This window comes from Triturus cristatus, chromosome 5_1 (genome assembly GCF_964204655.1).
Source record: "Triturus cristatus chromosome 5_1, aTriCri1.1, whole genome shotgun sequence".
NCBI lineage: Eukaryota > Metazoa > Chordata > Amphibia > Caudata > Salamandridae > Triturus > Triturus cristatus.
The window spans coordinates 718,804,514-718,830,017 of record NC_140587.1 but is presented as its reverse complement, the minus strand read 5'-3'; positions in this window follow the sequence as shown (position 1 = coordinate 718,830,017).

Genomic DNA, 25,504 nt, shown 5'->3' with positions numbered 1-25,504 from the left:
ATTTGACCATCTACGTCTGTAAGAAGATCCGCGAGGGAAGGAATTAGGAAGGGAAGGTCGTAAGTCAGCTCCAGGGTAGTGGGGAATCAAGCTTGGGATGGCCAAAAGGGAGTCACTAGGACAATGGAAGAACCTTCTGGAGGACTCTCTGGATCATGGCAAAGGGGGGAAAAGCATAAGTGTTGATCCCTTCCCAGCATTGGAGAAATGCGTTCACCGCTAGAGCACCCGGGTCGGGCATCCAGCTGTAATAATTCTCCAATTGGAATGTCAGTCTGCTCACAAAGAGATCTATTTGGAAAGGACCCCAAAAATTGTTGAGGGAATTGAACACAGAGGTGTTGAGCTTCCAGTCGCTGTGATCGAAGAGGAACCTCAAGTTCCAGTCCGCACATAGGTTTGATTTTCCTGGGAGATATTCTGCTCTTAGAGAGTTCTTGTGTTCTAGACAGAACATCCAAAGTTTCTTGGCTAAGTTCGAGAGGTCTGCTGACTTGGTACCTCCCAGACGGTTTATGTAGGCAACAGCGGACATGTTGTCCATTTTTAGAATAACTGATCTGCCCTGAAGAGAATACTTGAAACTCATTAGTGCATAAAGACCGGCGGTCAGTTCTAGGTAGTTTATATGGTGAGAAGATTCTTCTTGAGACCAAACCCCTCCTGTGTTCTGATCTAGGAAACAGGCACCCCAGCCATGAAGGCTTGCATCTGATTCTAAGACAAAGTTTGGTGCTGAACCAAAGATTGCTCTGCCATTCCAAGCGTCCAAATTCTCTAACCACCAGGTCAGTTCCAATTTGGCTTCTTGGTTCAGGGAAATACGATCTCCGTACCAGAGGCCAGATCTCAGAGCCCTCGCTTTTATCCTTTGAAGCGCTCGATAATTTAGGGGGCCCGGAAAGATAGCTTGGATAGAAGAGGAAAGGAGACCCAGTAGCCTGGCTAGTTCCCTCAAGGATAGATTCTGTTGTTTCAGAACGTGTCTTATCTCTTTCCTGATTTTGGATATTTTCTTTGATGGCAGAAGGAGGAGGCAATTCGTGGTGTCCACAGTGAATCCCAAGAATTCCATCATCCTGGAGGGAGATAGTATTGACTTCTCTTTGTTTATGATAAATTTCAGGTTCTCTAAGAGGTCTATTACAGTCTTCAGGTCTTGAATGATTTGAAAATGATCCTGAGATAGGATTAGGATATCGTCTAGGTATATGATGAGACGAATACCCATCTCTCATAATGAGGAGGTGACTGATCTCATCACTTTGGTGAAACACCAAGGGGCTGAGGAGAGGCCGAAAGAAGTGCTTGGAACTGAAAGAGATGGTTTTTCCAAATAAACTGAAGAAAGGGTTGATGAACCTTGGCCATAGGAATGGTAAAATAAGCATCTTTTAGGTCTAATTTGACTAGCCAGTCTCCTTCTAATAATAAGTCTCTCAGAAGATGGATGCCCTCCATCTTGAAGTGTCTGTAAACAAGTTATTTGTTGAGCACCCTTAAGTTTATGACGGGTCTCCACCCTATGTCCTTTTTCTCTACGAGGAAGAGTGTGCTTACAAACCTTAACATGTCCATAGGGATTTCCACAATTGCACCTTTCATAAGCATGGAGGAAATCTCCTCTTCTATTATTTTTTCTTGAGCTAGAGTGAGGGGAATGTCCCTGGGAAAGAAACTTTGTGTCGGAATTTCTATAAAGTCTATCATAAACCCGTTCACAGTATTCAGAACCCATGGGTCTTGAGTAATTAGTTTCCAGTTCTGAGAATTTTTTTTTAGTCTGCCTCCCACCTTTGGGGAAAATGAAGGGGATGGGGAAAAAATCGTAGTACTCACTTTGAGGGTTGATGTCACTAGATGCTCCTCTTGCTCTAAAGCTTCTTGAGCGTAAGCCTCTTCCTCTTTGCGGATAAAATTGAGGGATATTGGAAGGCTGGTAACCTCTTCCGCCGTTACCTCTAGATCTAGAGTAGGGCCTGCGGTTGAAGTGGCCGGAAGATTGGCCCCTTCTTCCGGCCCTGCTAAAAAGGTTATTAGTGTTGAAGACTCTCTTCACATTTTGATGGGCCTTGTCTAATGCCGTAAAGGTATATACGTATTTACCTATAGTCTTAATCAGGTCCTCACCAAAAAGTAAACCCTTAGGGTTGAGTGAGGGCTCCTTGTCCGCCAGGTCACTCAATTTAGGACTGATTTTGGTGAGAACCACCCTTCTCCTCTCGGAATTGAGGCTGGCGTTGGCGTTGCCCAAAAAAACTAAGGCCCTTTGGCTCCATCCTCGGATTACTTCGGTGTTCAGTGGAGAGCCATTGATGTGGCAATCTTCAGCAGCATCGATGATTTGAGCTAAAGGTCCTAGGATATCGAGGACCCGATCTTGGCAACTCTTAAGGGATCTCTCCATTTTTTTCCTGGGATCTTTCCCAAGCTTAAAAAGATATTTGATCAGCTCGGGGTCAAGATTTGGGGTTTGGCAGACCTTACACTCAATGGAGGCTCTGGAGCATTCGGCTCTTAGTAGGTTGCGAGTGTCTCTCTCCAGAGGGTTTCTCAACCATTTTGCAATGAGTTTGCTCACATGTTCTTGGGGAACCCATTCTGAACTCCTTTGGTGTTTAATATTAAGGGGAGAAAACATCTCTTCGCCTAAGGGATCTATAATAGTGTCTCTTGAAGAGGAAGGGAGATCTTCCTCAAAAGGTTGAGAATTAAACTCCTGATCATCCTCATCTAAGTCGAGGATATATTCATCAGGGAACTCAGAGGCATCATTGTCATGAAAATCATCATCTTCTCCCAATTGGAGATCATTAATTTGAGCACTTGGATAATTTGTGCCTCTAGGGACACCCAGATACTTTGTGCCACTGAGGACACCTTTAAAAGTCGTGCGCCAAGGACACCGGATGTGTTTTAGGTGTGAGGACCTCCCATGAAAGTTGAGGTGCTGGGACCTCCCATAGTGCTCTTGGGGATACAATCGATATTTTTAATCTTTTTAATTCTCTTTCCCCTTACTTCAATGAGATCAACATCAGGTAGAGTATGTTGGACTTCAACAATATCATCCTCCTCAGAAGGGTTTGAGCTCTTTGATGCCATAACCTTAGATAATGTTGTCAACATCGAGGATCTCATTTCATTATGAATCATGCTTTTGATTGCCTCATTCTCCATATTAGGGATGGGGGCGCTAGCCTCATCCGAGTCTATATCAGACATGGAAGTCTAAGGGACAGATATTAAGGTAATAAGTTTAAGTTTATTTCTTCCCTTTTTTTATTTTTTATATATTTTTTTTGCTAAGTATATCTACTAAATCTTTTTTTTTTTAGTTATTAATAATGAAATTAGGTATTGTAAAAGATGTGGGGAGGAAAACTGCGCCAAGGAGTTAGTGGGAGAGAGCACCAAATGAAGCAAAAGTCAGTGGGAGTGAGACACGAAAAAGGAACTAGGCCAAAATGTCAATTAATGTGTAAACGAGCCTTAGAGTAGTCAAAATCTGTGAAATAGCAGGCGTCCGATGCGCAGTCAGCTGATCGTGGAGCCGAGCAACTGTCTGTGTGCTCAAGCGTGATCAACTCCGGCTCGTTGCTAGGAGACGGGCAATGGATGCTTGAGAAAAGAGGAAAGCGCCTTGGTAACGCGGCGACGCTGTGAGCGCGCCGCCAAGGTGCTTTCCTCAAATGTTGTTCCGAAAAAAAGGAGGCATCTGAGGGGGAGTGTTGAGCCTCGCAGTGCGATCCCCAGAGAAGGGAAATCGGGTGCCTCGCGACACGATCCCAAGGAAAGGGAATCGGGCGGGGAGACGGTAAGACTGGAGCCAGTATGAGTGCTCACTTGATTCGAGGCGCGCGAGGTCTGTGCGAGAGCGTGTGCGATAAGGTAAATAATTAGAAATAAAAACCGGAGGAATAATGAGTGGGAAGGTCGGAAGCCAATCACCATAAATTGGAGATCGGTTGATCGAGTTAGGGAAGGAGGGTGGGGAGGGAGTAAATCTGTACATAAAACAAGTTAAGGCATATTAAGGCACACGTAACAAACCAATAATAAAAGGCATTAGCCAACAAGACAAGTTATCAAGGTATAATTAAGACAACCAGTAAGATACGGGTAAAAAATAAGAAACGTATCTGCTTGGAGCCGCATTTAAAAGAGGCTGATTGTTATGTGCTCATGCCTTTTATATGTTTCTTAATGTTCTATTCTGAAACTTTTTTGCTTTATGATGTATGCGGTTGCTTGGACTACATTAAAAGTAATATGCATAATGGTAGCCTCCGGTCTTGTAATGAAATCAGAATATGGTCAACTTAATCCAATGGAACAAGGTAGAGAGAGAAGGGTTGAGACCCCTCTTCGCCATACCTTTAGAGACAAACAAAGCATTAGACTTGTGAAATGAAACAGTGCACTGTAAATACACAGAAAGTGCACGATGGACATCAAGAGAGTGCAAAAACACCTCTTCCTCAAACACATGAGAAGGACAAAAGGTAGGTAAAACAATATCAGAATCCAAATGAAACAAGGAAACCACCTTAGGGAGAAGGCCGAAATAGGCCTCAGCACCCCTTTGTCCTGAAAAAAAACAAAGGAATGGAGGGGAGGACAACACAGCCCCACCTGCCTCCCGGATAGGCCGTAGAGGAGACAGCGATCACTGCCCCCAAGAAACCACCTTCAAGATTGCAAAACCCAACTTTGAGCTCTCGAAAGAACCAAAAGAGTCAATCCACACCGTCAACTTAAAAAAAATTAAGTATTCAGCAGCAATAGACGGAACTCTAGTGGAAAGAGCAAAACAGCACTTTGGGAGTTGCACTGGATACAGCGAAATCACAAAATGGGAACAATTTACAAACATTATGTCCAAGTATGCTACAAGACCTAAGCCACAATCACAATTAGGTAATGAAAGATCGAGCAAATTCTCTCAAGAACATAAAGGAAAAATCAGAGGTATAAAAACCACAATCTATCGCATAATGAGAGAACTTCAACAGAAACCTACGGACTTAGCAAAGCGCGATCAACTACGGAAATTAAAATTAACACTGAAAAAATTAAAATGGGAAGCAAATAAATCCGCTGAGGATAACCTATGGGCGAGACTTCATTCTGACATCAAACGGAACGACGGGGCAAGGTTCTGGAAATCAATAAACTCATTTTTAAGACCTACGCACCACGGGGTCTCATCTAACATCACAGAGGATAAATGGGCAAACTATCTTGGCAGCCATTTTCACCAAGCTGTGGGAAACAACCAGGACCATGAGCTTGACACTCTAAAATCTCTAACGAGCAAAAACACAAGCTTTACAGAATGGCAGACTCGAAACGATAGAGAGAATCTGCCGAACTTACAAAACATCATTCAGCGTCTAATCAAGAAGGGAAGAAGTGAGGGAGCACCAGGGCCGAACGGAATCCCGCCAATTCTCTATAAACAAGATGTGGTAGGCTGGGCAGTAGCCCTGGAACCGCTTTTTCTGGAGATAAGACATTACAACATCCTGCCAAGCTCCTGGAAGGGCTCAATTATCTCCCCAATTCATAAGACAGGAGACAAGGCTTCCCCTCAAAATTATCGACTGGTGGCTTTAATTGACAACGAGGCAAAATATTTTGCAGGCATCCTTCTAGAAGAGCTGATGGCCTGGGCAACAGAGAGATCCTTAATCCCGGCTAACCAGACAGGCTTTGCCAAAGCAGTAGGCACAATGACTAACATTCTGAGTATGGGCATGCTAATAGACAAGGCAGAATCTAACAAAATGCCCATTCACTTCTGCTTTATTGACTACAAGGCCGCTTTTGACCACATAAATCGGAACCTTTTATTGTCTAAACTAAACGATTGGGGGATACCAAGACCCCTTTTGAACCTGCTAATTAACCTTCATACGGAGACTTGGGTACAGATAAAGGTGGGGGATGGATCCGCCCTGTCCAGGTGCATACCGACCAACAAGGGCCTGAAACAAGGCTGCGTCCTGGCCCCCACCCTATTTAATCTGTTCCTAAGCGACCTTGTCCCCATTTTAAATGGCTGCAACTCCCACACTCCCAAATTAGGAGGACTGCAACTTCCTTGTCTACTTTACGCTGACGATATCGTCCTTATAAGCCATACCAAGGTAGGACTTCAGCACCTCCTGAATGCAACACAATGCTACTCAAGCAAAAATGAGCTTACAATAAATTTGGAGAAAACCCAGTCAATGACCATCAGCAAGAAAAGAAGCCAATTAACATCATGGTACTGGGAAAAGATAAAAATTAGAGATACTCCAATATATAAATATCTAGGAGTGAAGATTGATAACGGAGGGCAGTTTTCCGCCCAAAGAATGAGCATATTGAGGGAAAGGGATATCCTTGGCAATTTCACTGAAGTCTCTAAACAACAAACTTTCTGGCCCGTCTCTTCTGCCCCTGACGCAAGTAATCCGCGCTAAACTTCTCCCAACGATCACCTACGGGAGCGAGGCACTTAGAGGAAGGGACGCCAAGATCCTTGATCAAACAATAACAGCTGCCTACAGAATCATCTTCAGCCTGCCCAAGCAAACTTCACCAGCTCAAATCAGACTTGAATTTGGCATTGATCAACAGGTCCTGGCAAGACAGGGAGCCTATATGATAGCTTGGGACAAAGTGAGGAAATCGAAACAAGGAACATTAAATGAGCATCTGTGGATGGAGTTAGCCCAACACCCGTCCTCAGCAGCAGCCAAGTTCCTACGGGACAGCCTGAAGTACACGGGTTTAGAGCAGCTCTGGGATACCCCAGTAAATCACACAACATTCAAAACATTTGTCAAGAAATCGATCAAACAACTATCATGGGTTCAAGATAAGGCAGCCCTCTCTAAAAGAACGCATGGCTGGATGATCCTAAACTCATACACAACGAAGGCACCACAGAGCTATTTTGGTGAGGGATACTCTAAATCCGCCAAAATGTGCTTCTTAAAGCACAGATTGGGCCTGCTCCCCTGCATTCAAAACCTTCCAAACTGGATTAAAATAAAAGCTGACCCTCTTTGCCGGCTATGTGGCTTGGGGCAAGAGGACATGCTGCACTTGATCTGCTCTTGTGAGAAACTACGCGAGGAACGAAAGCACTTGTTGAAACACCACTTTAATCAGCAAGGGATTCGCACACGAAGGAAGGCAGTTCTCGCTTGCTTTTCTCCCCATGATCCTCGCTTGAACTGCAGCTTCGTAAAATTTATGAAGGCAGTGGGAAAAAAGATGCCAAAAATTAATCTATAATGGTCCCTGTATTATCGTTTTAACATTGCATCCACCGCCGAAACCCTCATAGATGGCCCAGTCATCTTGGGAAGATCCTCAGCGTCACCCATCATGCAGAGGTAGTAGCACAACCACAGTAGTCAAGATTCAAGAAAGCAGCAAATTCAGTGAGTAATCCAGATGCAGCAAGGCAAGCTACAAACCAACAACCAGCCCAACACAGGGACATTTTTCCTCATAAAGCCGACTGGTTGCCCAGGCAACAATGCTCTTGCCGCAGCACGTTCCCTGCCTGACTTGGACCGGAGAAAGCAGAAGGATGCGTCTAGCTTCAAGCACAGATGGCGCCATTTTAAAATCAGGCAGATACCCTGTGACTGCCAACAAGCAAGGAAGCAGTAAAACCAATGCAAACCAGTGCCCCGCACCATAGAGGATCAGACGCCTGCATGTTGTACAGAGAATACAAAAAAACGGAGTAAAAAAAGACCCTAATCTCCCCGAGGCTGTCACAAGCTGCCGAGCAAGCCACAGATATCCTCTGTGGTCCCGTATGCCCTGCATATGAGCGAGATCACAAAAATATAAACAAAGAACACTAAATCAAGCCTTCATGAGTAAAAACAAAGGAAAACATGCATACCTGTAGCCAGGATGGCAATTGTGTGCAGAAAAAAGAAACAGGAAGTCTTTCCCAGAAAGTGATGTATTTGTACTCCTGTGATGGGCCATCTTGGATTGGGAAGGAAAAGTCTAGTTTTCTAACTATGTTCTGCATGAATAGAGCTAAACTCATACGTAAGGACTGTGTGAGGAAGATGGACGAACAGGTAATGATGAACCCCTTTGGAATCATTAAGGATTACAATACATCATCTGGATGTTTGTTACCTCCTGTGGTTACAATCCACTGCATTGCCTGTGTTATTTGTAATGTATATACTCAGCATGCCTTACTGAATCCAAAGTATTCCTCATTACAATTAACACAGGCACTGCAGTGGCATTGTTACTCCAGGAGGGAGCAAACATCTAGATGGTGAGTTGTTAATTCTCATTGGAATTCATCTCCAAGGAAGGAACTTTGGAGATGGCTGTCCCACCAATGCAGGTGGAAACTGGTGAATTGTTCTTCATTGTAAAAGCCTCCTGAACAAACCCAAGCTACCTGCAGGTTCAAAGGCCTGAACTAGTATGCTGTGGAAAGATGGACCATGGGGACTCAGACAGGGAAGCACAGGACTTTCACAAGTAAGGTTTACTTTTTCCCTCCCCACTCCTTACTGTTGAGGAAAGCCAAAACAGAATAATGCTGGTAATTGTTTCAAAACTAGGTACACTGAAGCTGCTCCCCACCTGCAACCTGTAACGTCAAGCATTTATAAGCGAGGAGTTCTATGTCGCAGCCATGCAAATCTCTGCAAGTTACAGATGCTTAACTTCTGCCCTGCCCATGACAGAGCCATTCCCTTGGAACTTGAAGAAGAACATAGGCCCATGTTGTTATTGATCCAATCCCATGGTTTGTCTATGAACTAATATTAAGTATATATTTAGTTTTGTCTTTTATGGCCAATTATGCTTACATAATGCTATTTTGCACATGTATATAACAGCGATTGTAAATTAATATAATAAGACGATATACGATCTGTAACATAATCTGTTGTCAATGTGTATCGCAGTAAGTATCATGTGACACGACCCAGGGTGGTTTAAAAAGGAATACCGCAGAGCGCTCTTTATGTGATCAATGTCACATGAGGTGACCGAAACGCGTCATGACATGCAGTGAGCAAAAATAAACGAGAAAAAAAAAAGTGAAGTCCGTGCCCGAGTGTTTTTTCAAGGGGAATAAACTAATGGGATTGTGCTTTTCCATATTTAACACAAAAGTTGGCTGCTTCCGTTCCACGTGCCCCCTCCCCGAGCAGTTTACAGCCAAACCTTAGGTGGAGACTCTGTGAGGAGAGAACCGTGGCAGCCACCTGACGCAGATAGGAGGACATTTCCAGCCAGGCAGCAGCGGAGGCAGAGTCGGAGGACACGCTGATCACAGCAGGACCAGCGCTGAGTGATTTCAGCAAGATCGCAGGTGGGGATGTGAATACGATATAGCTAAAACCGACGGTGGTCAGTTAGAGATCACCGAAGGGCTCACAGATAATATTTGACATGTCAGAAGATGCGCCGCCGAAAAGGGAGGTAGCGGCAGAGGAACTGTTCGGCAATTTACCTGCTACTTCGGAGAATAGACAGCAAAGGAGCAATAATAATGCAACAAAGGAATGTGATGTCTACTTCCAACTCAAAATGCTAGAAAAATGCATGCGCAGTGAAATGACTACGTGGTGAAAGCAAAAATCATTCAAAAAATATGAAAAGGCAGGACGGGTCCCACGTGGGCTACGCATCATGGTAGCCCCGAGTTTTGAAAATCCTAATCCAATGATGTTAAAGGAGTGGGCGGAAAGCAATCTCGAGGCATCAATGATATTGGTGAAAATACTTATAAAGTATGCCCAAATAGACTGTGAGGCACTGTTAAAATAAATAGGCAAATTTATTGTGGAACTGGACAAATCGGAGTCAAAGGAATATATCATAAAAACCAGAAATGAAATAAAAGAAAGATTGAAAAAACAAGAGGACAAAATCAAAAGTAGGAAGGCTTACAAATTCGCTAGAGATAAAGTGGACTACGAAAGCGGGCATATTTTCACATTTTCAAGAAAATATGACAATGCCAAACGGCAATGATTAACAACTTTGCCCAAGATATAGCAGCAAGGAAAAAATTACATGGCAAGAGTCGACACTACAGCAGCATCCACTTCGGATATGAGCTCAATCACCTGTGAAACAGAATCAGAAGATGGTGGAATGACCACAACCAGTGGAGCTGATGAAACAGGCTGATTAACACTGGCTGAAGAGCTTGATTTTTTAAGCTTGGACCGCCGGCAAACGATAAGGCCATGGAGTCCCAAACGCTCAATAGACAAAGGAGAAACCAAAGAAAAAGAGCAAGGAGGAAAATCAGGCAATACAAAAAACAAGAAACCAGAATGGTGAAGAAAGTAAGCGAGAGTGACAACACAGTAATTAATCTGTCAGACACTGTATTAAGCAAAGCAGAAATCCAACTGTTATCACTGGGATTATAATTTTGCCCCGAGAGCAACTTTAACTATGGGCAGACTCAAGTCGACATTTTTTAATTTATTTGAAAGTTGAAACTGAACAAATACTTCACGGTCAAGGAGGGTGTAGACTACAAAACCAAAAAAGCATACAATATTAATGTAGGATGTGACAATTTGTAGGAATCTGATGTGACCACACTATTGACTTTACAGGATCTAACGGATGAAGGAAACCAGGAACCACAACAAGAAGCAAGTCACGGTTCCACACAGATTAGATTGCAAGAGATAGGCATCAAACCATCATCAGCTGCCAGCAGTCCATTTAAACCGAACTCCACATTCATGCCTATGATGCCTAAAGATGCAATAGATATTTTCCATGATCGAGTGATAGAAGACCTTAAAAACCTTTACTATAAGACCAGACATCAAACTCAGAAACTAAAATATCAGGAAATACAATATGCTAATCTGATGAAGAAACAAAAAAATAATCAAGAAATTGTGATCAACAAGTCGGATAAAGGAGGAAATGTAGTCCTTTGTCCCAAACAACAGTATCTCAAGGAGGCCTACCGACAACTAGATGACAAGCAATGCTATGAACAATCTAGCATGAAGGAATGTAATAAGGCGAGAGAAGGTTTAAAACGAGATCTGCTGCAATGGAAGAGAGAAGGCATAATTACAAATGACGAATATGCATTTATGCATAAAGAATTTCCTGTCTTACCTGTTATCTACTTCATACCAAAAGTTCACAAGGAACAGTTACCAACTCCAGGAAGACCAATAATCTAGTCTAACAATGGCCTCTTTGAAAACATAACTCAGTATGTGGATTACTTCCTACAGGATCTTGTCTAGAGGCTGCCGTCTTACATAAAAGACACTGGGGACTTTTTAACTAAACTCAGTGAAATAAAATGGATGGAATGTTTTTTGCTCATCACATTGGACACCCCTTCCCCTTTGCAAATGCAGGGGAAAATATTTTTTAGGGGCAGGCAGTGGTCCCAGGGACCATTGCCTGCCCTTAAAAAATAAAAGTAAAATGTTTTAATATATATATTTTTTTAATGCATCCCGTTTTCCTTTAAGGAAAATGGGCAATTGAAAAATAGTCCCAGACATGGTGGTCTGCTGATCCCAGCAGGCCACCATCCCTTGGAGGCCAGCCATTCCCAATGGAGTCGCAAATTGCGAGTGGCTTATTAATAGTCATGAGCCTCGCATTTTGCAACCCCATTGGGAATCGCAATCAGTGTCTCTGGCACTGTAGTACATTGTAAATTGCGATTCGCAATTTGCGATTCACAATCGAGCACAAATTGCGAGGTGCAATTTACAAGGGTCTTATATTTAACCCTAGATCTATTAATATGTACAGTCACAATGCTTTTAGGTCTAATTAGCTGGTGTCAACATAACAACTTTTTTCTATTTGGGAAGGAAATATTTCGACAGAAAATGGGAGTGGCGATGGGAGCCTGTTTCTCCCTAGCTATGCATGTTTACATGTTGGCTGGTGGGAGGAACAGGTTCTGAAAAAGAAACACCTTGAGTTATATAAAACATACATCATCCATTAGATGAGATATATTGACAAACTTTTTTTTATGTGGAAAGGCCCCACAGAAAGTGCAGAAGCCTTCATCAAGCAAATAAATACAAATGAATTGAATTTAGAATTCACTTCACGCATCAATGAATATGCTATAGAATTCCTGGATGTAAAGTTATATGTCTCAAATAACAAAATAGAGACCTCATTGCATTGCAAACACACGGCAGGCAACTCGACCTTGCACGCAAGGAGATTCCAACCTAAAAACCTTATAAATAGTATTCCCTATGGTGAATTTTTAAGACTCCGTAAGATATGTAGCTCCAACAAGGATCTAGAGAAGTGCCAGCAAGAAGCCAGGGAAAGATTTCTACAACAAGGCTACAAAGATAAAGCAATACAATCAGCATTACTTAAAGCAAATGCGAAACCCAGGCAGAGCCTGCTGATACAGTTTAGGAACATTAGGAAGGGGAACCATGCACCTAATCATAAGTCAGAAACAGAAAATACAAAAAGCACCACGCTCAGACTCATAACTACCTAAAATCCCCAGGAGAGACAGTTGAGAGCAATAGTCAATAAAAATTGGCCAATAGTACTTACAGATGGAGTCATGGGACGTAGACTGCCAGACAAACCAACACTCACATTTAGGCGAGCACCCTCGATGAGAACTAGCCTAGTCAAGAGCAGCCCTGAAATTAGCTCAACAAGCACATGATTAACACCAAAAAATGGGTTTTTCAAATGTAAATCTTGCAGGGCATGCAAATTCGGCATCAACACTACTCATTATACCACACCTTTCAATCCAAACCCAGTGGCAATCAATGGAAACTACAATTGTAGGACAGAGTTTGCAGTCCCTGTTTTGGAGTGCACCTGTGGCTTACGCTATGTGGGTAGCACGAAGCTACAGGTCCACATGAGAATCCTCCAACATTTACGTGCAACAGTTAACTCAGACACTGCATACTCGGTGGCCAGACATTTTAAATTTGAGCATCAAAATGATCTGAAATGTCTCACATACTACGTAATTGGTGCAAAACCACCTTTGAGAGGAGGGGGCAACGGAGAAAAACTGCTCCGCCAACAAGAATTACGAATGACTGTAGAACTAGATTGCAAAACGCCATCAGCTCTCAACAACAGTGAAGATCTACACAATTTTCTTTGATTGTAGACAAAATTGATATGTATGTAGATATAAATTCCCAGTCCACAAGTGTATATTTATATACTTAGAACATATCTGGGTAGAGAAGTCAGTCCTGATAAGATTATGTCTATGGAATGAGAGGAAAAGAACAACAAGTGCAATATTGTAGAAATATATTTATTTTATTTATACTGTAATAGCAGTGTAATAAACCTAAAATATGAAGGTATAATGAAATTACCCTTATGAACAGATTCCTTTCCCCAAGCTGACCAGTAACCCTATTTTTAAGTATTTATGTATGTACACCGTCACATGTAAAGTTATGCACTTAGTACTTTGGAAGCACACAGCACTTTCTTAAATGTTATGCACACACAGCACTTTCAGATGGACAATATGACCAAAACAGATATAATGGTTACAACCATATATACGTAATCAGCAGTAGTTAAAAATAGCACAATTATCATGCAGGGGTTTTTCAAAGCCCAGTGCAACATGACTAAATGCATTATGCAGTTAGAATACTACGAAGGAATATTAAGTATATATTTAGTTTTGTCTTTTATGGCCAATTATGCTTACATAATGCTATTTTACACATGTATATAATGGTGATTGCAAATTAATATAATAAGATGATATACGATCTGTAACATAATCTGCTGTCTATGTCTATCGCAGTAAGTATCATGAGACACGACCCAGGGTGGTTTAAAAATGAATATCGCACAGCATCCTTTATGTGATCAAGGTCACCTGAGTTGTCCGAAGCGCGTCATGACATGCAGTGAGCGAAAGTGGAGTCCATGCCCAAGTGTTTTTTCAAGAGGAAGAACGTAAAGGGATTGTGCTTTTCCATATATATGTCAAGATAGCATCACAAACTCTCAGCCTTTAAAGTAGGAGCGAGGGCAAATACGAAAATACTTACACTCTGACCTTATACTTTAGTACTAACTTTACTACTACTAAATGCCTTTTGTGAATCGCTACGAGCAGCGGACGCGTTTTAATGTGAGAGAGGTGAGAGAGAGAATTACATTTACTTTCAGAGGAGCGCCTGGATAAGGGTTCCTGCCACTTCTTTGCACTAGTGATTGTCTGAGGGAGCGCCTGGTAAAGGGCTCCCATCACGCTGTATAACCTCGCTGTGTCAATTGTTTAATTCACCTGTAATTCTTTTAAAACTTGCACAGAAACATTTATTGCTTTTTAAAACAAACTACCTTGCGCCACTTGTACTCACCGCTACAGCTGCACACAATCCCCGGTCCACCACCGATCATTCGGGTTGAGTGGAGGGATTTACGTGCAACAGGAAGGAACCGGCATTTCCGGTAAGCCCTCCAATCAGCTGCTTGCAAACACATTCAAAAGACAGATGGCACTCGCTACGCGCAGCGGACGCGCGCAGCGGACGCGCGCAGCGAGCGCGCCAGGGGCGCGCTAAAGGCAAGCCCGTCTGCGCCCATCCGCGCCTGTACCGCGCCCAGGGCCCCCCCCTGATCCATGTAACCCAGTTATGCTATCAATTTCTCGTACTTACACCAGGAGACATTTATTAAATATAGCTGCCACCTCCAAAGAGGCACAATCATGTCCCTGCTTTACGTCAACCATAACACGAGCTCATATTGTAATACTGTGTAATAATTGTAAACACATGTCCAGCTCTAGTAAACAGCCTGCCTCTACTAATGCGCGCTCACCTACTCATAAAAATAACACCACCATGCCGCACTCATCAATGAAAGCATAAATATGAAATACTCGCTTTCATTGAAAATTACAATCTCGACCTTCTATTTCTAACTGAGACTTGGGCCGATCCTTCTTCGGGGCCTGATTTTGACTCCGCAACCCCGGATGATTTCTCTGTCAAAAGAGTAGATAGAAACAACAAAAGAGGCGGTGGTCTAGCTATTATTCATCGTAACTACTACACTGTTAAAATAGAAACTATCCCTATCAAAGACTGCGAAGCTTTTTCATTCTCTATATCACTTACCAAATCTTACACATTTAAAGGTATTCTACTATATCGTCCTCCCGGAATTCGGACCGACTTTCTTGCTTCCCTACCTCTCCTAGCAAAACCATCAGCAGGAGAAGCTAACTTTACCATTCTGGGCGATTTCAATTTCCATCTTGAATCTAATAACGATGAAAATACATCTGTTTTACTCTCAGAATTCGAATCCATAGGTCTCTCCCAAATTGTAAACAAACCCACTCATTTAGCTGGCCATACTCTCGACGGATTATTTACTAACAATAAACACATCTCACTAGGAAATATTCTCCCTTTAACATGGACAGACCACTCCGCGGTTCTTTTTAACATAAATACTGAACACAATATACACAACTATGTCAACTCCCCTTTGCCCTCCCAATTCAAAGCTTGGAATAGTATCTCCCCCGAAGACTTAAAATTACATCTAAAATCTACTCTTCAAAACCTCCCAGACAATCCCGATCAAGCAGCCATGCACTACACACAATGGCTCCACTCAGCATTTGACATTCTGGTACCAATAAAAAATACCTCTAACAATAGAAGGACACCATCTGCTCCCTGGTTCTCAGAGGAACTAAGACTGGAAAGGCAGAAATGCAGAAACTTAGAACGTCACTGGCAACAAAATTACGACAACACAATGAAAACACGATATAAGGAAGCACTATCCAAATATAAAAACCTCTTAATAACGGAAAAAAGCAAATATTACACTAACCAAATTGAATCCTCTCAGGACTCCATGAAACAACTATACAGAGTCGTCACCAAACTCTCAGGTCCCGAAACTACCCCGTCGATAACACCTACACAAACCCTCTGTGATGATCTTGCTAGTTATGCATATCTACTCTAATTTCTCAGCACAATCCACCACTTCCAATACAAACTCCTCTTCATACAATCATGCTACATTAAAAATTAATAACCACGATCCCTCCCCCTCCTTCCCAGAATTTACAAAGATCACAACAGAACACATAATCGATCTTATCTCTACTTCCAAATCCGGATCCCCTAACGACCCTTGCCCGTCTAATATAATGAAACTTATACCAGAAATCATAGCTCCTGAACTTACCAACATCTGCAACTCAATGTTCTCAACAGGAATTTACCCTTCCATCTGGAAAGAGACAGTGATCAAACCTCTACTTAAAAAACACAATCTCAATCCTACAGACTGTAACAACTATAGACCCATAGCAGGTCTTCTTCTCCCCGCTAAAATCATAGAAAAGGTGATGAATACTCAGCTGGCTGACTACATCGAAAACAACAATTTCTTAGACGACACCCAGTTTGGTTTCAGAAAGGGGCATGGGACAGAGCCAGCTCTCATTAAAACAGCTGACGAAATACGGACAACCATGGACAAGGGAGGAACCGCAGTCTTGGTGCTGCTGGATCTTTCAGCATCATTTGATACGGTCGAACATTCCATCTTAATCGATCGTCTCTCAGCAATAGGGATCAAAGACAAAGCCAAGGCCCTATTAACATCATTTCTGGCCGACCGTTCCCAACAGGTAAAATTGGGCAGCTTTCGCTCCCCCGCTTTTTCCCAACCATGTGGTGTCCCTCAGGGATCCTCATTAAGCCCTACGTTATTTAACCTATATGTCGCAGACCTTGCCAAAATCATCAAGACTCATGATCTGCGGCTCACATCTTATGCCGATGACACCCAGATTGTGCTAGAAATACATGAGAATGGCAACTCAGTCGCAAACAACTTTAAGAAGGGAATGTCTGCCATTAGCATTTGGATGACAAACAATTGTTTGAAATTAAATGCCGAGAAAACAGAAGTGATGATTTTTGGAAATCTCACACCCAGCTGGTCTACCTCTTGGTGGCCAGAGGAACTGGACCCCCCCCCCCCGGTCCCTGTCACCAAGGTCAGAAACCTCGGAATCGTTTTTGACGATAAGTTATCATTCATCCTGCATGTCAACTCTGTTACTTCGTCCTCATTCTACACGATCAGAATGATAAAGAAACTTCTGCCCTTCCTTCCTTCTAATTCAGGTAAAACCCTCATCAGCACCCTTGTTATGACAAAAATAGACTATTGCAATGGCCTACTCATCAATGCACAAGAAAAAGTTCTACACATACTACAGATGGTACAAAATACCGCAGCTAGGATTCTCTCAGGCACACCCAAATTCAAATCCACCTCGGGAGTCATTCGACAACTACATTGGCTACCCATTAAAAGCAGAACAAAATTTAAGTCTTTGTGTATAGCCTACAAAGCAATTCACAACTCAGGCCCCGCATTTTTTAAAAATAACCTATGCCTCTATAGACCAAACAGGACCTTGCGGTCCGGTTCAGATCAGCTGCTAATAGTTCCGAGAACTAAGAAAGTCACTTGGGGTGACAGAAGATTTATTGTGGCCACAATCAAACTCTGGAACATACTCCCGATACACATCAAAAACTCCCCCACCTTGTTATCCTTTCAAAAAAATATAAAAACATAGCTATTTCAGTAAATTATTCCCTCCTCTCTTTTTTGCCTTAACATAGCTGTCCTCAAGCGCCGAGACACCTCAGGGTATTTGCGCGCTCAATAAATCGCTTAAATAAATAAATAAATAAATAACGAAAGTCGTAAAGTTAGGATTTTGTCTCAGTTTAGTAGTAGTAAAGTTAGGAGTCCTAACTTTACTACTACTAAATGCCTTCTGTGAATACCAAAAGTAGGAAGTTTAGGATCTTATCTCAGATTAGTTCTGTGAATCGGCCCCATGGACTTTTAGACTGAAGCATGGTTTGACAATACACCCCTAGACCAGCAGGCATGGGTCTACACAGACTTGGCTAACACATTAGAAGCATGATTGCTCTTTGAAAACCATGGCTTTTAATGTATACCGGAAACATTTTGCTACCAAGATGAGCTATGGTCTCTCAATTCAACTCTTAGGTCACCTGGAGAACCTAAGCCATTATATCTACTCAAAAGATACTTTTGGTGGGAGTAATTTTCCATACCATGCATCTGTTCTTCCAGCTTGTGTGGAATGCACACAAAATTAGGCCGGGTATAATTCTGATTACATTGCGTCATCTGGTGAAATTTCAGGGATCTCAGGCATCACCAAAATTACACGCAATACACAACATTACATTATTATGTTGCTTTGTATAAGCAAGATGTCTCATCAGGAAAAAAAACTATTGCAGAGCACGAGAACAATGTGATGGACACGCAGGAACAACGTGATTGACCTTAAAGCGAAAAGCAGTTCTTCAACCTGGGGACCAACAACATTTACTTGAAAATTAATTTTAAGTGCAAAATTTGTACCCAAGCAGACTGTAATTTTTAAGCGCAAAATTCATCTTTTTTAATTTATTTAATTTTGGGGTTTATATGGGTCGTGCCACAGAGAGTACAGCTAATATACATATAGTGTCAACTTCCCTTTTTTTCTAGAAGACACCAGGTAGATTTTTAAATGTAACTGATTTTTTAAAAATATTGTTATGATGACAGTGGAGCACAAACAATGACTTGTATTGCACTGACAAGAATTGCCAAATCCCACTCTCTTCCTTCTATTTTTGTTATTGCCTGCAAGTGCATATGAGAATACTGACTAAGAAGAAAATAAGTTTGCGCACTGGCTGACACCAGAGTCCAGACAACTCTTTGATAAGTGCTTCTGCTCGAACTGCTGACCAACAGCAGAAGAAGTAAAGAAGATGAGCCCAAAGAAGCAGGCTCCTGCCAAGAAAATGGCCAGTGAGGAGACAACATCTGTTGCCATTACTTGCTTGAAGCTCTCACCCTTTTTCCAGCAATACAGAATATCTGCTGCACACTTTTTCTGAAGAGGAAGATGCTGGGAGAAGAATCAACTCTGGATCAACAACGGCACCACTTCCAACACCAAAGTAGATGTTCTCAGTCTTTCAATAATTGCATCCATGAATGAGAACAGCAGTCCAAAACCAAATTGTCACAGCAGAAAACTACATCTCCAAAGGAAATTCAACAGCAACTAAAGTCTGCTACACCTGATCTTCCAGAGGTAGAAGCAGCGCGGTAAGTTGAGCTTTTTCATGAGAGCAGAATGCTATGACTGCTCTTCCATTTGACACATCATCTTCACAGAGGAAAAAATGATCACTCTGCTATCTTCTCAAAGATCCCATTAGATGATTGTGACATCGGTTGGACCCGTGAGCCCCACCTTGGGAGACAAGAGAAAAGGAAGGTTGCCGAAATATGATGAAGATGAACCAGTGACTGTTCAAGTGCATAATAGCATAGAAGAAGGGGAGATCACTTCTAGTCACCTGCTGTGAATCATTTAGTACCACTAACACCACCTGCTTCCATCTTCTAAGTAACCCCAAGACTTGAAGCATCCAACATCCCCGCCACAGCCCTAGGGTAAGGCAAACACAACCGCCTTGCTCCACCATAGGAAGTTCTTTTGGATTTGGCTCTATAAGGAAGTTCTTCTCCTCAGACTTCACATTTAGGCAACATGAGGATCACATTGTGGATTGCCCAATATGCCATAAACAATAATTAGGGGTGGGCTGAACTCGCAGAGTTTCACTCCACTGAGTTCCATGGAGGTACATAAAAACTCAGCGAGATTCTGAAGAGTTCTGCTAATGGATTTAAAAAATGCATGTCGCACTGGTAGCGCTGCAATTTAGCACCAGTAGCACGAGCAGCACTAACAAATCTGTGAGAACAGCATCATGGGGTGCGCAAGAGTCCTAAGCCATTCAAGTTGATTTTGCTGCTGCTCGAGTAGAAAATCTACTCAAACATTAACTAGCAAACCTCCTTGAGAAGCAGCCCACTGACAGCTCACAACTGCCCACGACATTCCACGTTTGAAAATCACACTAGGTAAGGCAAATCTCACTCAAGCTCTCATTTCTGGTGCCTCTCAGTAAAAAATTCCACTGCGTGTGATTGGCGGGATTTGGCCAAAACTCTGTGTTACAAGAGTAACTCGGAGTCACCAAATTCAGACAATTCTGTTGGCTAAATGAAACATTCCACCCACCCCTACCAAGGATACGTTGGAAGCCATGTGGGCATTACTGCACGGTAGCCAACTTGACCATCTGAAAAACTAACATGCAATTGTGTGAGAAGTGCACCTCATGAGGCTAGTTGGTGCCAAGAGAGAAGCAATCAAGCAGAGGTAGTGGAGAGGAAGAAGATGTTATCATCATGTGGCATGTCGTTCAAAGTGTGAATTCATCACCTTCAGCAACCTTGGAATAAGGAAAAAAGGGAAATGTCACCCCAGAGAATCCAAGCAGCATACCAGCTCCTCTTAGATCTCTTGAGGTAGTACCTACATTTGCATCCCTTCACACTGGGCCTACTTCAAGGGAGAACACCAAAGGTTAGCCACTGGTTTCACCATTGTTATGTTATGTTATGTTATTCACTTTTATTAGGCGCACAGCTGCCCCAGCGAAGGGGCGTCCTGGCGCCTGATCAGGTACACAACACAACAGGTCAAGGCCAAGAAAAGAGAAATCAGATAGCAGGGGCAAACAGATGTGTTTTAATTGCTGTGCTCTTCAAGGCATTCAGCGTGTGTGTGTGTGTGTGTACTCCCGGTACACGGTGACCATTGGACGCCGCATCCACCATTGACCTGAGGCTTTCCTTAATGACCCTGACCCTTGGACTATCAGTACATTGTAGTGCCCCCCCAATTGAGGGTTTGCATACTGATCATCCGTCCTTCGCAACTCGCGTCCCCATACATCCTCGTATCCATGACCCTACCTTCCAAGGTTTTCAAGCCCTGGTCCATTCCGGTTATCTCGCAGGCCCTCGCTCATCGGGCCCTGTCTCAGTTAAATCACAGGCAATTGTTTAACAGGCACTTTATTTGTTAGTCCTGATGATGATCAGATATCCTTCAGATAAGGATCAAAACGCCGTCGACACAGTTGTCACACTTACACACAGTATTCCCTGTATATAATCTTGTGTGAAGGTGACTTTTTTCATACCAGTTGTTTTGCCATTCATGTATTTACTGACTGAAACAACTGCAAACTGCCTGAGCCTTTTTCACTTTATTTGTTTGTCTGATATGTAGGTCTTCGGATACAGGCTTGTATCCCACTGTTATTTGACTTGCATTCTGTTCTTCATTGTTAACTATTGTGTATATTAAAAAGTGCCTCTATCCGCCTGGATATTGGCGTAAATATAGCACCGACTGAGGCTATATTCATTGGTTACTTATTATTCTCCTCTCCAGGGACCAGTGTCTCTTATAACACCTTCAAGGCATTCAGCGACATACACAAGTTGCAATGTTGGTAAACCTAATTTGCTGGACTTCCTCAAAAAGAATGCATAGTCAACAAAATAATGGCCACCTGTTATAGGGTTTAACTCATTTTATGAATTCCTTCAGAGCGCAGCGTGCTAGTAGAATCTGTGTAAAAGCTCTCATACCAGAGGCCACAGCTCATAGAAACTCCACATTTTACATGCTGCAACACCTGTTTGAGCGGTAGGGGTATATCAATAATTACATTCTCCAACTTCCAAAGTCATGACAATGGAGGATAATAAATGGGGACCAGTAGAGTCCCTGAACAAAATTATACTATCTTTGAGATTCTGACATGGGAAGTCAGCAAGAAGAATTGTGTAATAGGCCAAACCATTCTATTATTACACATGCTGCAGGATCATTTGCAAAAGGTGGAAGAAACATACACCAATATCAATTAAGAAGTGGCTACTTTGGTCAACAGCTTAATCTTTTGTGTGAACACAAATCAAAGGATGCAAAAAGAGACTGTGTCCTCTGAAAGGAACATCTGTTCCAGGATATGGATCCACTATACAATAAAGAGCTACCATTTTCATTCCTTTTTTATAAATGATTGTCTCCATTTACAAGAATTGGATTGTCAGGAAAGTGAGTGACCTAGGAGATTAACAATTGCAACTTTAAAGTCATAGCAGAACTGAAGAGCTTTCTTCAAACTTTGAAGACTGCAGTGGTGGTTCTGAGTCCAGAAACTTATCACAACTACAGCAGCAGCACTCACAATGTAGTAAAACAATAGCTCGCTACTAAACCTGCAGCACCAACAGCATAACTTTCATATACAACATCTGCAATGGGTTGGTTTATGAATGTTCCATGATTTACAGTAAGCACACATGCAACTCCGAAATAGACAATGTCTACTACTAGATGATGGAGTGGATGGTATAAGACTAGTTGGATGACCAAACAGAAGTCTACTAGTATCAAGAACCATTGACCCATTGGCATAGGAAAATAAAAGGAACAGTTGTCAGAACTCAGTAGTCTGACAATTAAATATCTTGCATGTCCTGCAGCCAGTGTATTCTCTTTGCAAGACCAATAGTAGTTACATTGACTAAATAATTCATGCCCAAATGTTATAGCACTCCACAAGACACAACTGTGGATGAGGGCAATTTCTAAGACATCACAAGTTTGACAAGTGGTCATCCTCCAGACAACCTCCCTGAATTTGAGGATGACGTCTAATTCTGAATTCAAAAAGAAACAATAACATAATAGAAATGTGGCTGTAAAAACAAAGAAATAAATAGTAGAAAAAATTATGTTTGGTGTGTCACTAATGTAAAGAAACTTAAACTGACCAGTTTGCATAGCATAGATAAGCAATCAAGGAGACCCAACCGTTTTGGCCTGGTGACTGGCTGGTGAGAGATGACAGAGAAAGATATCATATTCAACCCTATTGTTAACCTTAGATTTTTCAGTCAGTAATCAATGGTATCCACGTCAGCACTGGACACAGGCAGACCATTTCCTGAAAAAAACTAAATGACTGCCTCCCATGCCTAACCTTGATTTCCAATGCTGATCTGTAAGGACCGCACGGGTTATATAGGTTATGTATGTCACTTCCATTTGAAAAAAGGGACACAATAATAGGCAGATGGGCTCTGCACTTAGAACAGGTAATGTGCATCAATGAATACCAAATGATGATTCACATGATGAATAGAATGGACTTAGCATAGATAAACTTGGTATTTCATATTCCAGTGATGATTGAGAGTGTTAGTGTTTTGATGATTTTTCAAGATACAAAACCAGGACTACAAACCAGATACGTTATAGATTTCCACAAGTTACAGCACAGCATATATTACATTTAGGCTGTTACAACCTAGATTCTATGTAGTCGATGATAAACTATGATATCTACAATTTTCTATCTGCATGTGCATTCTGCACAGTCGCCCCATCCCAGTAGGAGAGTAGTTTGTCTACATAACAATCTCCACTAGGCCCAGATGCAAATCGATAGCCAGTCAGAGAATATTGATATTCTGCCATTTCCTCTTCCAAAGACACGTCAAAAGAATGTTTTGAAATGTTGCCTAGATGTCTTTGGGATAGGATGAACTAGGGAACATCTCTCTGTTCAATCTGAAATGTTCATTGGAACATGCTAAGTCTGACAACCACACCCTATGTGAAGGTGATCATCTCCTGCCCCAGTGTCTAGCCACATGGTTTTTAGCAAGTAGCAGTGCCAGGGCCACACACATCCTATTAATTACGATACTAATTTTATCAAGCCCAGCAATGCCATCTGAGGTGTAATGCTAACATATGCATCAATCACTTTGATCGCTGAGAAGGGTCATAGCCCAGATGTGAAACTCAGCAAACCCGCCTGTTGTGGTGGCATGGTGCAGGGCAATGGACTGATGTGCAAAACCGGAAAGGTCTGTCTATACAGCAAGAGGAAACCCCCACATGCTCAAAAAGAGCTTATATTTGGGGCTACTGTATCTTTTATGTAAGTTATGTTATTACCTTACTAGCAAGCAATCTACCAGGTCATCCCCCCTCTCCGAACCTACGTGCTTAAACATGCTTGCCCAAATAGTGAAATGATCTTTCTGCTAATTCATAATTTTTACATATTTTAGCTGTAATCTCTGTCAAGTCCTCAGGTCTCCCCTCATTCAAAAGCCCAGACTCCAACCCCTTAATTTCAGATTCTAATCTGGACAAATGGACTCTAAGGTCCTGATTCACAAAGGTAACTTTTGAGTAATCTACACTTTTGGGTAAGTTTACTACTTGTTGCATTTTCACAAAAGTATAAGTCACTGATAAAAAAAAAGAAACAATAATAAGTTCAGCACAACACATGGCCAACTACTTGTACTGCTATACTCTCCTATAGAAAATAATGTAGGTAGGAAACTAAAATAAAACCCTGTAGGAAATAATGTTAAATTAAATTATTAAAAATAGTAAAACATATAACTGAATATAATTGAAGAAATCATATATAAAAATAGTACATAAGTATTATTTAATTATAAAATATTTCTAAACCCTAATTTGAATGAAAAATTATTGTAAGAATATTGTTTATTAAAATATAAATGAAACAATTGCAATGACTTCTGTACATCACTCTTAATAATTATAAACTAATTTTCATTAATTCTATACATCACCTTTAATAAATACCGATTCAAATTAAAAAATATATTTTTAGGTATGTATTTTTTATATTAAACTTTATAAAAATAATTTTAACCCCACAGTGCAACAGTTATATCTCATGAACCATTGAGAGGTTGTGGCCTTCATAATCATTTGTGACTGTTTCTTAATAACCGTAGACAAACTGACTGCTAAGCCCATATCTCGCACTGGCACCCCAAACACATCAATGCAAACAAATGCAAAATCTCATCCAACTACTCAGACCAATTAGTCTACTAGCAACATAACTAAGAAAACTATCCCATTCCCTGCCAAGAAGATCTCTGCTGGGCAATCACTTCCAGCTGATGTGGGGGGAAATATATTTTTAGGAGCTGCACTACTAGGGAGCACAGTGAAGTTGTGTTACAAGCCACAATTCAACCAGGGCCAATCAAAAATGTAAACATATCCAAAACATGCCACATAAAACCCCAAAAGCCAATTCCCACCTCAGGTCCAACCGAAAAACTTTGCCTAATTAAGGCACACCAAGACCTGCTCATATTCAATAACCATAATATGGTGGTGAAGGCTGTCAGAGACCAGCCAGCACCCTATTTTGATTCATTGTCATATGAAGTGAGGGCACCTGTGCCTCCATGGTATTTTATTTCATCTACAGGTGTTTTCAACCTGCTTTCAATGTTGAGGCCTGTTGCTGGCTTGTTAGAATAAAACTCTATATGGAGTCTGCAGCCAAGTTAGTAATGCTAAAACAACAAATGATGGACAGAATGCAGAAAAATATCATACATTCACCCCAGTACAGAGATC